We start from the raw sequence: 14299 nt of genomic DNA on the forward strand, positions 1-14299 counted from the left end.
ACCCTCCAGAGCACACACCGGTGGCCACTCTGCCACACCCCCTCTGCCCTCCCAGGCCACATCAGCCGCAGACAGGGAGACCCCATCGTGACCCCTGCCAGCAAGAGGATTTGAGCCTCTGAGATGGGCTTGGGGCCTGGGCAGGGACATGCCCACCCTGGTGGGTCTCAGTGTAGAAGGCAGGGGCTGGGTCTCTGTTGACCCTGGCCCTACCCCAGAGCCTGCACTCTGGGGACGCCCCACACCACTGTTCTTTACCCTTCTCCTTCCTGACCTAGGTACCCACTGGGTCCCCCACCCCTAACCAATGCCGTCTTTCGCCTTTTCCAGAGTTGAACGTTGTCACCCAGTCCCCTGAGCCAGCAAGACATGGGCCCCATTTTCCAATCCCTGACGCCGCTCCTTTAACCAGAAGACGTGAAGGGGTGAGTTGGAGACTGGGACTTTGCTGGGGGGCCATCTGGGAAAAGAGCCACTGCAGGGTGCTGACGGAGGGTCATCTGAGCCAGAGCATAGTGTCTGGACATAGCTTCCTTGCCTCGGCTGTTCTGTTGGCAGTGTGTTACTTGTACACCACTAGGCTGGTTTGAGGAGATCCCCTGAAGTCCCTGCTCTGTGTGAAACAGGGAGTATGGTGTGGACTGTGGGGAGGAAGACAGCATCATGTCTGATAACGGTGCATGGTTATCAGTCCCGGGGTCTGTCCCGGCACTGGCGCTGGGAAGCCGGGGAGCTCTGACACTGCCTGTGCCCTGAGAGGACAGACTGGTACCTGCATGAAGGGCCAACCACCTCTCCTGGTCCTCGTTCGTTCTCCTGCCCTCTGGATGAGGCTCCGGGCTGCTTATGGAGCCCCAGAGGTGGGTGGTCAGGCGGGCTTGCCGGGGCATGTGCTGAGAGCTGAGGGAGAGGACAGAGCAGGCCGGCTGGGTGGCTGCAGTTGGGTTAGTGAGTACTGAGGGCTTGGAAGTGGGACTCAGACCTGGATTCAAATGCCAGTTCTGCAACTGGGGCAGCCCCTCTGAGCCTCAGTTCCCTCATCTATAAAATGGGGATAACAGCAGCATCTCATGCAAATCAAACAAGCTGTAGAAGGTGCTTAGCAGAGTAGCTGAACATAGTAGGTGCTCATCAATACTTGTTGAGTGAGTTACATGCTAGTCGCCTAATGCAGGTTAATTAAATGGGGCAGCCCTCTCTCTGCCTTCTAGGGCAGCACACTTGGCAGATCTGGTGCAGCTTTTCTGGCCCTTTGCTGAGATGACCCCATCTCCCTCTGTGCCCCTGAAGCCTTTTCTTTGGATCTCTTTACTGCCTCGCTCAGTCCACCTTGCATTATGTAAACGCTGGAGCCCATGCCCAGTGCACCATTTCCACTTTGTTGGGGGCCAGACTCGTCACTCACCTTGCAGCGTCAGACCCAACTCTCGTTCCGCGTGAACATCCTTGAGCCAGAGCTCGGGGTCATCTTCTCATCTGACCTCCCCATCAGGCACTGTCAACTCTTTACACAGATGAGAAGACTGAGACCCAGAGAGAAGAAGCTTTGCAGCCAGGATGCCTGCAACTCAGATTCTTCCTAACTGTGCAGACATAGCTGGCTTCCCAGGCCCCGCCCCGCCCCGTGCCTGCAGCTTGAGGAAGATGAGGACCCGCAGGCCACCTTGGGAGGGAGCAGGCAGCAGGCCGGCCACGGCCTCCCTCAACACCCTTGGAGATCACTCAGACCTCTTACTGCACTCAAGTTCGGTTTCCTGCCCAAGCACTTTGGGGCTGACCAGATTGTTTCCAAACACATTACATAATTGCTTGCATATTTATTAAATGCCACCTCTTGAATATTAAACGATCAATACTACAGAACAGAAACAGGAGCGTCTAAAGCTGGCAGCTTCTGACAGGAGTGTGCAGAAGAGGTGAGGAGAGCCATCCATAAGCCATCCACAGGGGCAAGAGGTGACATGTCCCCTTGCCTCGTCCTGAGGTGGATTGATGAAGGCATCCCATGCCCAAGGCTGGCAACCCTATAGTGGAACTGTCACCTGTCTTATTACATAATAACAGAGATACATTATCTTCTCTCTAAAGGATGCTTGAAATCGGGTTCACCCACCGGCTCATTTGTTGACAAGTGTTTATTGAGCACCCTTTACATGCGGGTGTTGAAATGGAGGGCACACCTCACCCCTGATGTGCCCTTGTGGCTGGAGCAATGGAGGCCCCACCCTCAGAGGAGCTGGGGAGGGGCGAGCAGGGCCCAAGGCAGACAATGCAGGCAGAGGGCCCGTGAGGAGTTGGAACTGTAATCTGTGTAGTGGGTAACCTCTTGAAGTGTCCGGCAACCTGATCAATGTTTGAGAAAGAGGACTAGGGGGTAAGGGACATGCCGGGATGGGCTGGATCTCAGCTCTAGGTGGGCAGGGAGAATCCAGGGAGGGCATAGGAAGGGCTGCCTGGGCCTCCAATGGTGATCCTGCAGCCTCAGAAGTGGATCTGCCCAAAGTGACCCTAAGTCTCTCCCAAGGCAGCTGTGGGGGGCCTGAGCCGACAGCCAGCAGGAATCACAGTCACACAGATTTCCATCATGACAGTAGTACCTAGGAGTCACTAATGCTCACCGTGAGCCTCTTATCCTCACCACCAACCTATGACACTTGTAGTTTTATTATCCCCATTTCACAGAAGACAAAATCAAGGCACAGAGTAGTTAAGTCAAGTGCCCAGGGTTGCTAGAAAAGAGCAAAGCCGGGATTTAAACCTAGTCCATCTGACTCCACACGCACAGCCCTCAATCTACATTGGCTGAATGAGTTCACAGTAATAACAATAATGAAAATAAAATAACCCCGGCAATCACTTAGAGTGGTGCTCGCTACATGCCAGGGCCTCTTCTAAGTGCTTGAAAAATATTCATCATTTAGTCTTTGCAACAACCCATCACCCCCATTTTACAAAAGTAGGAGCAACCACTTACCCTGGAAGGGATTTGGACCCAGGCGGTCTGACTCCAGAGTCCAGGCTTTTAGCAGAACGTGCTTCAGTGGCAGAAGCTGGAAATTGCATCTGTAGGGAACCAGCACCCCAGCCTGGACTGCATTTCCCAGTCAGGGGTCCGGCTCTTGCTGGTCCTCTATGGAGCGGTCAGCAGCACCTTCTCTTCGCCGGGGCTGACCTGCCCAGCCTAGAGCTTCCCTGTGTCCCAGTGGCCAGAGTGGAAGGACCTCCTGCAACTGACAAGATGACCCAGCGAAGAGGCAGTCGGGCCCCCTCCTGACAGGGAACTTGGGAAATCCCAACACCCTCTCAGCCAATGGGGCTCCCGGCGACAAAACAAACTGAGACAAGTCGTAAAGACAGAAAACACTCCTGGGAAATGTTTTTCTCCAAGTCTGGGTTAGAACAACACCAAAACATCCCCAGGAGAAACCCCTTTTAAGTGAAACCTACATGCATCTTTCCTTAAGTATAAGCTCAAGTGGCAGAGTCCTCATGGCAGAGCGGCATCTTGGGCATTTAACTAACACCAGTTAAATGTTTAACTAATACCAGTTAGCCAACACAACTAGCCATCCCTCCTTAAAACGGCACAGTGTTTCCCATCCAAGGCCCATGCACGAGAAAGTGCTCCATAAACGGCGAAAACTGGCACTTGGGAAGTACTTGGGGGTTCCTATCCTTAGTGGAAGGTTGAACTTTCCCCTACAATCCTGTGTTCCTCAGTGAGAGATCCAAGGAAGACATGAGCCCTCCACATACCCAGCCTGCCCCAGAGTTTGAAATACGAGGGATGGAGCCAAAAGATCGGGTCAACTCACCTCAAACCCTGGTAGCAACCGGGCAGTGTCAGAGGCTCTTCTGCAGCGAGGTCTCCTCCACCTGCCCATCTTCCTCTGCTGGGGACAGGTCCTGGCTGTGCAACCCTGGCCAAGTGAAGTGCCCCAACCTCCCTTGCTCTAGGAACAAGACCTCCTTTTGAGGATCGTGGAGGGATTGAATGAAAGAGAAGCTAGAAGGTGCCCGGCTTGAGGCCTGGATATCAAAGGCTGCTCAGGAGTTTTGTCCTGGTGGGCCCCAACGGGAACAACGGCCTTAAGTGGTGAGGACCCCAGGGCCCTTTCTGCCAGGACCGTGTCGGTCTCTCTCAATTGCACAGGCCATGGGGAAAGAGATTTTGCTATCTTTGTCAGTTTGGGGTGACCAGGCATGGGACCCCTGACTGTGTGGCTTAAGATAACACAAATGTGCTGGCTGAAGTCTGAGATCAAGGTGTCAGAGGGGCGGATCCCAAGGGAAGACCTGTCCTGTGCCTCTCTCTTGGCTTCTGGGGGCTTGCTGGAGATCTCAGGCACTCCCTCGAGTATAGACATGTTATTTAATTCCTGCCTTCACATCGTCTTCCCCCAGCGTGTGTCTGTCTCTGTGTCCAAGTTTTCCCTTTTTGTAAGGACTCCTGGACATTTGGGGTCCATTCTAATGGCCTGACTTTAATTTGGTCACTTCCGTAGAGACCCTATTTCCAAACAAAGTCACATTCTGAGGTACTAAGGGTTAGAGCCTCAACAGATCGTTTTGGAAGGACCCAGTTCAACCAGTAGTGCCTCCATAGCGATTTGAAGCTGACTCTGAATGGGCCACAGTTCATTCATGACATTCAGTATCTCAAATAGACTTGAAGAATATTTTACATCATTTCCCAAAAGGGCAACATCCTCCTCACAGTCACTAATGCCTTAACTTCCAGGAGATGCCCATTAACTCTTGGCCTTCACAAACTCCAGTCCTGGGTCATTATCTTCTGTAAAGAGCCCGTGGGCTTGAAGCCAAGCTCCTTCTCAGCACAGCGATGTGCTGGACCCTGGAAACACGGCGAGCCAGGTCTTAGCCTTCGAGACAGGCACAGACAGGAAGTTCACAAGCCAGTTAAGGGGTGCAACTGGCTGTCATTGGACAGGTGGGCACTGGGCCTGCCAGGGCCCTTCACCGCAATGATCTTCAAAAGGTGAGGGAAAGATGCTTCTGGCCTAGGTCACCTCCTACTGTTTCTCTAAAGGGATAAAGTCCTTCCTGGGCGCTCCAGGCCCATGGGAGAGCCCCTTCTCCCTCTAATCAGTCACTCAATTTACCCACTCCTGAGTCTCTGCCCACCTTAGGCCCCCCTGCAGGAAGATGGGATGTGCAGAGAAGCCCAAGCCATCACCCCTGCTTGACTGGGATGCCCACAGCGGTGAGAGGTTGGTGGGAGACACTCCCTTTCCTGCCCCGAGCAGGAGAGGTTCCCACATCGCGTAGGCTAAGAGCCAACAATTTAAAAGGCCCACCCTGATGCCAGCACCAAGAACAGGGCTCCGTGAACGGGTCGGAATGTACCAGTCTCGGCGCCAGCGTACCTGGGGCTGGCTTCACATTTCGACGCTGCCAGTCTCAGTCTGAGCTCTGCAATCCTAGGTGAATCTCGCCACTTTTCCAGCCTCAGTTTTCTCCACGCACAAAGTAGGGCTGGTTCCTATCTCCCAAATGAGGAGAGTCTACACAGGGTCTGTGTGGGGCTTGGCATGCAGTAGGCACTCTTTCTCTTCCCTCTCTGGGCCTCAGTTGGCCTCCCTGAAAATACAAGCGGGTTGGGCCAGGTGGGTTCGGGCCAGCTCTGCCTGGCTCTCGGAAGCAGCCTCCAGGGAGTCCACGTCTGGCTGGGCAGAGGGAACCACCCACGCCCACCCATACTGTAGTGAGGCTGCTCTGCCTGGAGCTCAGGTGTATACTGGCTCCCTACTTGCTCCCCCCTTGTGCCTCTGGGTGCCCATGGTGAGGTGCCTAGGGCCTCTGGCCTGAGTGTATGCGTCACCAGGTACCGTGAGTCCCCATCTCCCATTCTCCCCCTTCTCCTCATCCTGCCCGTCTCGTGGGCTCAGACCCACATGGGGATACAGACCCAGGAGCTGAGGCTCCATCAGGTGCCGCTCACCCTGGCTCCAGGTATGCAAGCTCCATCTGGTGAGTTGCAGGCAAGAGCCTGTCTTCAGGGACTCCTGCCCCCTCTCAGGCACTCAGCACGGGCCATGTCTCCTAGCTGGGACCCAACCAGTGCTTGCCCAGCTGAATGTATTGCTGGATCAGTTCCCCCAGACCAAAGTCCAGGAGGCAGAATGCCCTCGCAGGAGGCAGTGGGTGGATACGTGTCCCAGGAACATTTACATTTTCAAAGAGGTATTAGTGGAAGGAACGGCCTCGCTGAAACCACGGAACACGCAGGGTGGGCTGTGAGTGACAGGAGGGCTGAAGTGGTAACAGTCACGGCTGCCTTCCTCTGTGAGTCTTAACCTCGTGCTGCTACCTGGCGAGTCTGCTATTGGTGCCCTTTCACTGTCTCTGGGGATTCCATGCCAAAGTGAGGCTAAAACATGGACCTCAGAGGAGGTGAGTGGGCACATAGCACAGCAGAGAACACGTGGATTCCAGGTTCCAATCTGGCTCTGCTGAGCGACCCTGGGCAGGTAACCGCCCTTCTTTGGCCCTGGGTTGGCTTATCTACAAATGGTCCATTCCCGTGTCACAGGCTGTGGTAAGGACTAAAGGCACTCATGTAGGCCACATGCCCACCCCCACCCGTCCCTACCTGCAAGCCCCCAGCCCTCCGTCTGTCTCCAGCATGGTGCTGGCACCTACAGGAGGAGGAACGCCATGCTCAGACTTGGAAGGACAATGACGATGTCAGCCGCTCACTGTGGGCCCCTCGCTGTGCCTCATTTTGCCCACCTGTAGACTGGGCACAGCTCCTCCACCACGGAGGCTGCCGTGGGGGGTGATGAGTTGGCCCATCCACAAAGGCCTGGTTGGTCAATGCTCAGAACCACCTGCTGCTGCTTTCGAGTCCGCTGGGCTCCCAGTCATTGCTCGCGGCCCAGGCCTGCCTGGGAAGGGCTCTCCTCCTCAGTCTCAGTGGGAGGACTGAGGAGGCACCCACCTTCCCTCCACCCACCTGAGAGTCAGGACACCGACAGCACCTTCCTGAGAAGCACCCAGAGGACCCAACAACCCCCCCGGCACTGCATGCTTTCCCCAGTGCCCTTGACTGGTGACTTTTCCTTTCTTCCTGGCTGACTCAAGGGACCTCACGGCCCGACGTGTGCACAGTGCAGGGATGCGCACAGTTCATGCCCCTCAAGCTCAGGCGTCTGTGCATAAACTGCAGGGCATCGGGACTCTTCCTCCAGGCACGGTTCTAAGGTGGACTGCCCGATGTCTTAGGCTAGAGGGTGGAACGGCTTAGGCTCCACCACCACTTCCCTGTGGACGTTCCCTGATGGAACTTCCACCCCGTGATAATCCATGCCTGCACCCTCCATGTCCCCACGGCTCCTCAGGCATGCCTCCAATGTGGAATGGATCCTCTTGTGTTTTGCTGGGCTGTTTAGTGACATATCTTCCACCAGAACATAAACTCCCCTGGAGAAGCGGGCAGTGGAAGGAACTCGGGCTTTAGGTCAAACAGGTCTGCCTTTGAATCTGTACCCACTTCTTCCTAGCTGTGTGACCCAGGGGAAGTGGTCTAACCTCTCTGAGCACAGGCATCGAGGTCAGGGTCTTCCTGATCCTCTCTCCCTCCCTGAGCACAGAGTCTCAGTCTTGCTTGTCTCCCGGTCCCTGTCCCTGACACACAGTCGGTGCCCAGCGTGCGGAGCAAAGGTGGTGCAGGGGCCACCAGGCAGGTTCCATGTTGAGATCGCAGAGCAGGGAGTCTGCTACTAGAAGCCGCAGGCGCTGCAGTCATGGGCACTTTACAGAGTTGGAGTCAAGAGCAGAGACAAAGCGGTCATGACAATCCCATGCATGAGCTTCAAACAGTCTACAGTCTGGGGTACATAGTGAAGGGGCAACATGTCCTGAGCTCCGAGAGTCTCATGTTGCCACCAAGAAATCAACTCGCAGGAAAGCACCTGATTTAACCATATATATATATACATTTTTTGAGATGGATCTTGCTGTGTTGCACAGTCTGGAGTGCACTAACATGATCATAGATAGCTCTTTGCAGCCTTGACCTCCTGGGCTCAAGTGATCCTCCCACCTCAGCCTCCCCAGGAGCTGGAACTACAGGCACGCACCACCACACCAGGCTAATATTTTGTTGTTGTTGTTGTTATTTGTCTCGCTATGTTCCCAAGGCTGGTCTTGAACTCCTGGCCTCAAGCAATCCTCCCACCTTGGCCTCCCAAGTAGCTGGTATTCCAGGCACCGCTGTGCCCGACTTAAGCCATATTTCAAACAGCAAAAACAAAGGAAGTCACTAGGTTGACTAATATTATGTTTGTGGTATAGGTGGTCTTCTGTCCGCCGAAGAGGAGTTTTTGTGATTAGCAAAATATCCATTCACATAAGGGGTGAGTTCCTTACATATGAAGTGTTTAAAATAAAACAATCGTTGTATGCGAAAGGGGAGAGCACAGTAGCTGGGAAACTTGCCCATGTGGAAAGCGCTCCTCCAGGGATGTCAGAGAAAGGGCAGGTTGGCAGGAAACAACCAATGTTTTCTTCCTGGTCTCTGTGAAGGGAGAGAGAGTGATCAGGTGCATTAGGAGGCAGCAAGCAAGGGCTGTCACAGGGCCGAGAGGTGAGTGTTCCCCTTAGTCCTGAGAGGCTCCCTGGAGGGGGTGAGATTCTGAGCCATTTGTCCCAGGCTGTGCTCCACCCTCTCCCAGCCTGGCCTCTCCCCAGTCCTTCACACCCGTGTGACCCGTTTCATTGGAAGCCTCCTTCCTGGGTTGGGCCAGACACACATCTCGGCCACCCCGTCCCCACAGTCCCGGGGCCACTCCACGCCAGCCAGTTGTACAGCAAGTCCTCGGAACAAAAGAACTTCCAGGTAACCAGACTGAAGCCAGGGTGCTGCTGATAGGATCAGGAGCCTCGTGTTCACAAGAATAGGGCCCAGGAGGAAGCTGGGGGCACGAAGAAACACCTGCCATCCAGGTTGCTCTTGGCAGAGACCGCTGTTTCACCAATCACGGCCCGGTGGCCTGCTCTTCTCCCCGCCCCTCCCCACCCCGCCTCCCCTCCGCTGATCCTCAGGCCAGAAAGGGAGGCAGCCCTGCCGGCAGCCAAGACCCAGGCGCTGTGGGGCACGGACTTCCACGCGATTGTCGGTGCTGAAGCCCAGAGGTCAGAGTGGGATTTGTATCCGTGGCCTGGGACCCAGTGGGGACACCGAGGGAGTTGCCCAGGTATGGGAAGCTGAGATGACTGGGCACTGCCCCAGGCCCTGGGCTGGCTGATACCCCCCAGGAGCCTGGGTCTCCAGTCTGGAGCAGGGGACAGGAGGTGGGCAGGGGGTCAGGGGAGGTGGCTTAGATGGAGACACAGTGTGAGGGAGCCAGCAAGGCTTCGCGTCCTGGGCTGGAAGGGAGGGTAGAGGTAAGGCCTTGTCCAGATGAGCTTTGTGGGTATTGACGAAGTCTTCTGGGGGAACAGTCTCTGACCTCACCTGGCTCCATGGGAGCCCTCCCTCCAGAAGGCAGCTAAAGTGTGCAATGGCGTGGACTTGAGCCAGACAGCCCAGGTTCAAACCTGCCTCCCATGTGTTGGTGGGAATGTTTACTCTGCCTCTGTCTCTTGCCCTGTGAAATGGGAGTGATGGAAGTGGTACCAATTTCATAAGGCTGTTTGTTTGAAGATCAAGCGAGATGACGGAGGAAGTCCCTCAGCACAGACAAGGGCCCAGTGGGTGGCTCCCCTTTGCCCCTGAACAGGGGACGTCCTTGGGGCCACCTAGCCACGTCACAGGAACAGAGACAGAAGATTCAGCCCAGGGCACGGTGTCAGATTCAGGTGTGAATCCTGTGTCTGCAGACTTTTTAGCTAGCTGGGAAGCTCTTGACTCCCAGACCCGTTTTTAAATACGTGACGTGGAGATAACAGGACCCGCCTAGTGGAGAGTTCGTGAGGTTGGAGTTATGCTGTATACAAACAGGGCTCATCCTGGGCCTTACTCTTTAATCGGGAACTACGGTCATCACCACCGCTGTCATTGTCGTCATCCCTGTTATCTGTTATTAGTATTATTGATAGCAGTCGTAGAGAGAGACTCAGAGATGGGGAGGGACTTGTCGTCAGTCCCACAGCAATACAGGACCCGGCCCTGGTCTCCTCGCCCTCAGCCCCTGTCCGGACCACCCCGTGGGCCCTCGTCAGTCCTTCTTGCCTCTCCACACCTGTCGTGGACAGCAGTCTACCCTGCCTAGAACCTGGCGTTTGCCTTGCAAGAGGTCACCCTAAAGCAGCTGGGGACCCACATCCCACTGACCTCTTGGCTCTGGGAGGGGGTCTGAGGCTGCCACACAGGGGAAGCTGAAAATCCTCCAAAAGACTGAGCCGGCACAGAGCCCGGGTGGGGGGGTCACCATGCCCCATGATTTCCACACACCCTCCCACTTCCCCACTGTGTTCAGGGACCCTTGGCAGGGACTGTCCCCGAGGGGGCAAGATACAGCTTTGGGGGTAGATTGTGGGAACTGCAGAGCCTCTCGCATCAAAGGGCCAGCTTCATGGGAAGAGATGGGGATCCCAACTCCCCCCAAGGCTTCCCTGGGCTTTGGGGACTATCTGGGGGTCGTGCTCAGGGGTCTTCTAGTTCTGCTAGCAGATATACACCATCTTTGCAGGTTTCTCTCTGTCTCTTCTACCTTCTGGCCGTCCCTGGCAGAGAGGAACAGTGACACAAGAGGAGGCGGGAGAGGGAGAGGACGGAGAGGAGGGGGTTTGCTTTCAGGATAAGGAAGACTTATGCACCTGTTTTAATAATATAAATATTACACAAGGAATAATCATAATCGTTCCCAGACTACAGTGGCTCACGCCTGTAATCCCAGCACCTTGGGAGGCCAAGATAGGAGGACTACTTGAGCCCAGGTGTTCAAGACCAACCTGGGCAATATAGTGAGATCTCATCACTACAAAAAAAAAAAAAGTTATCTGGACGTGGTGGCATGTGCCTATAGTCCCAGCTACTCAAGAGGCTGGAGTGGGAGAATTGCCTAGGAGTTTGAGGTTATAGGAAGCAATGGTCAGGCAACTGCACTCTAGCCTGGATGACAGAGTGAGACCCTGTCTCCAAAATAATAGTACCACTACTAATAATACTCGTTCCCATTATTTGGCACCAGACACTAAGAACTTGATATACGTTTTCACAGTTTATCTTCACTATAGCTTTATCAGGTAGAAAATATTATTGTGCCCACCTTACAGATGAGTATACTAGGAGAGGCTTATTTATCTATGGTGTGGTGACTTCAGGTGTGAGGTAGTTGACATGAAAGAATGATAGAGTCTGAGGGGGACTTGATAGGAAGTGCTGGGGACTGTGGTAAATTGGAGCCATCCGGTTGTTCTTTACTGAGGTATAATATACCTGTGTAAAAGTGGGTACAGTACCACCTGATGCTTCTTATGTGTGTCTACACTGGTGTAACCACCACCGCCCAGGGTAAAATATTTCTAGTAGCTCAAGTCATTCCCTCTGAGGTATTCTCATCTTTTTTTTCCAAATCGTGTTCTCTCTCTGCTGCCCAGGTTGGACAGGCTGGAGTATAGTGGCACGATCGGGGCTCACCACAGCCTCAACCCCCAAGGCATAGGTGGTCCTTCCACCTCAGCCTCCCAAGCACCTGGGGCCACAGGTGTGTGCTAATTCTTTTATTTTGTAGCAACAAGTTCTCACTATGTTGCCCAGGCTGGTCTGGAACTCCTGGCTCAGGCAGTCCTCTCACCTTGGCCTCCTAAAGTGCTGGGATTACAGGCATGAGCCACCAAGCCTGGCTTCAAATCTTTTTTTCTTTTTTTAATTGACAAAATTCTCACAGCCGAGAAGAGCCTAAGGAGACACAAAGACTCCTTGTAATGTGGTATCCTGGATGAGATCCTGGATCAGAAAGAGGACACCAGGGAAAAGCAAAGGAAAAGGGAATAAAGTATGAATCTTGGTGGATATTAACAGAACAATATTAATTTCTTAATTGTGAGAAATATACTAATGTAAGATGTTCACAATAGATGTTCACACTGGATGTGGGGTGGATGGGAACTTTCTGTGCTATCTTCATAATTTGTTTTGTAAATCTGTAACTATTCTTAAACAAAAGGAACATTTAAAAAAAAACACTGTAAATACTCCAACAAAATGTGTCTGTCTGAGGGCTGGATCTGGTCTTTGTGAGCTTCAGGGTCTATACTCTCATTTTACAAACAGGGAAACTGAGAGCTAAAAAGGCGAAGCTCCTCTTTCAGGAACTCACTGGAGTAGTGTCAGAGCCAGAACCAAAAGGCTTTGGTGCTCTCGCCCCCAAGGGTGGAGTCTGAGGGTGTGGGCATAAGGTTGCCGGGTTCTCCCCGAATCCAGAAGTGCCTTACCATGGACTCACCCCTGCAGGAAGCCGTCAGGGCCACCAGCTTCTCCCCTGCTGCCTCTTCCTGAACTCTCCAGGGCTGTCCATCGAAAACCAGTTCTCCCGCTGGCCTGGGCCCCAGAGGGAACGCTCACGGGCAGTTCCTGTTCTGGGAGCAGGATGTCGCCTTTCCACCTGGCTGCCTCCATGCGGCTGGGGCTGGCAGCTCCTTGCAGGGGTCTCTGGGGCGGCATGGGCGCCGGGTCTAAGTTGAGCATTGGGTGGATGGGGAAGTAAAGAAATGATGAGGGAAGAAAGGAACTGCAGGGTGGGCAGCTGGGGGACTCTGGGCGGTCAGAAGGTGCCGAGAGCTTCTGCAGCCAGATGGCCGGGTAAGACCCTGGCTCTCCCACCTCTGGTCACATGGGCTTGGACAAGTTGCTTATGCTCTCTGTGCCTTAATTTCTTCATCTTAAAATGGGGAAAATAGTACCTGCCCCTTAGAGGGTTGCTGAGAAGACGAAGGGAGTTGGTTGCCACCTGAGGGAGGGGAGTGGTAAACACAGGAGAGAAGGGAAGGAGAGCCGAGTGGGGTGAGTTAGTGCTTATATCGAGAGATGGAAGCGTGGCCAAAGTCATAAGACTGGCTACCCTCCCAGAACACACAGCCCTGCACAGGTTTGGAAGCCAGGCTGTCAGGGTTCAATCCCAATACTTTGGGCAAGTGACTCAGCCTCTGTGTGCCCCAGTGTCCTCATCTGTAAAATGGATATGATACATCAGTACTCACCTTACAAGGTTGTTGTGAGTAGTAAGGAGTTGGTTGGTGTGTGTACACTGCTCAGGATGCGCCTGGTACATTTAAAGCAACCCTTGGCATATAATGAATATTTATTAAATGAGTGGAAAGGGTTTATGCCAGAAGCCCACCCTCTCCCTTGAGGGGGTCCCCACATTCAGGAGAAAGGGAGGTCCAGGCATTGTAAACTCACTTGCCTCCTGAATCCGGGAGAGAAGGCGCCTTGAGTGGATTGGGATGGGGAGGGAGGGAACGGGTGACCAGGTGTCCATCTCCGTGGCCTCCACATCTCCTGTCCCCCAGTCGGGCAACGCTTACCATATTTCAAGCGAAGACCGAAATCTGGATTCTTATGCACAGCCCCCCAATTTTTAAATATTGGCGTTTAATTCCGTTTTGTTTTAAGCTCTGGGCAAAATAAACAGGTGTATTTTAAGCTGGCTGCTTTCACCGAGGCTGGTTCGCAGCTTCCACTCCAGCCCAGCCCTGCTGGTTCACCTTCTCTCATTTTTTCCTGCATTTTGTGGAAGAGGAGCCTGAGGCCCACAGAGGACCACTTGGATCCCATGGTGGCTGACGCTTCATGGGGCCAAAAAGAGGTCTCCTAGCCCCCTCTCCCCTGTGCAAGTCCCCCAGGGGATCCCCGAGAGATTAGCCAGGGGAGGGGAGGTCAGGGGGAATTTCTCCTGGCCCAGGATTTTTCCAAGAGCATCTTTGAAATCTGATTTAGATTAACCAGACACCATCTGCACCATGAGTCGGGGCTGCCACGGGTATCAAACAAGAGCCTCCAGCCCTTGCAAAGCCATAGCCAAGATGTGAAATCGACAGAGCTCCGATTCCCCCCAGCCCCGGCCTCCCAGCTGGGAGCCAGAACTTCAAAGGCTTCCTCAGTTTCCCCGCCTGCCTTGAGCAGTTGGGGCCAGGGTGGCCTGCCAGAGGTGGGGGGGGCGACAGTAAGTCCTATGGTAAAGGAAGTTGTGAAGTGAGTGCCCAGGGGACGAAGAAAAGAATGTCTAAGAGGGAAACTTGGAGGGTTTCTTTTCAGAGAGGGTTAATTTAAAGGCTTGCCATATTCTGAAGTGGAGTTGGGTGATTTTGTTTTGTTTTTTTCCTTTTTTAT

The 14299-nt window shown here is 53.8% G+C and overlaps 1 protein-coding gene across 5 annotated transcripts in view; it reads left to right on the top strand.

Moving 5' to 3' along the window:
* The first annotated feature begins 335 nt into the window (after positions 1-335).
* The window catches only part of ATP2B2 (ATPase plasma membrane Ca2+ transporting 2), a 219228-nt gene continuing 205264 nt past the window's right edge, over positions 336-14299 (top strand). For all 5 annotated transcript variants that reach the window (XM_008059645.2, XM_008059644.2, XM_008059642.2 and 2 more), the window contains exon 1: positions 336-425. The gene's annotated coding sequence lies outside the window, so the exon portion shown is untranslated. The remainder of the gene's footprint in view (positions 426-14299) is intronic.

Source organism: Carlito syrichta, unplaced genomic scaffold (genome assembly GCF_000164805.1).
Source record: "Carlito syrichta isolate Samal-C Ts95f unplaced genomic scaffold, Tarsius_syrichta-2.0.1 Scaffold304318, whole genome shotgun sequence".
Classification (NCBI taxonomy): Eukaryota; Metazoa; Chordata; class Mammalia; order Primates; family Tarsiidae; genus Carlito; species Carlito syrichta.